The sequence below is a fragment of the Sinocyclocheilus grahami genome, unplaced genomic scaffold, assembly GCF_001515645.1.
Source record: "Sinocyclocheilus grahami isolate Dianchi unplaced genomic scaffold, SAMN03320097.WGS_v1.1 scaffold1029.1, whole genome shotgun sequence".
Lineage (NCBI taxonomy): Eukaryota > Metazoa > Chordata > Actinopteri > Cypriniformes > Cyprinidae > Sinocyclocheilus > Sinocyclocheilus grahami.
This window is the reverse complement of record NW_015506208.1, coordinates 72,228-72,708: the sequence shown is the minus strand read 5'-3', so window position 1 is coordinate 72,708 and position 481 is coordinate 72,228.

The window sequence follows — 481 nt, the reverse complement described above, 5'->3', positions numbered from 1 at the left end:
AGTCGAAATCTTATTGGGTAAACTCGCCATGGGTGGAATCACACAGATCAAAACAAAAATAAATTCTGACACAGAACACACATAAAATAACTGGTTGTAGCGTTGGTTTTAGGAGAGATAAGTATGTGAACTTATCATGCTTCCTAAATTTCAGCAAACATATTTTGGTATTTTGATGCTTTACTGTAGTACAGTCAAATTAATGAATGAATGAATGAACTAATGAATAAATAAATACAGTACATTTAATTATTACATTTGAAAAAGTTATTTTTGATTTTTTTTTAATCTTCTATTAAAATGTTAATCATATGAATGTCATTTTATCCTATAGGACTGCTTTATAGTAAGACAAACCAACTAACACCACAAAATAAATAAATAAATAAATACATATATTACAAAATAAAATTAAATTGAATGGATCTCCTATAAAACACACACACACACACATATATATATATATATATATATATATATA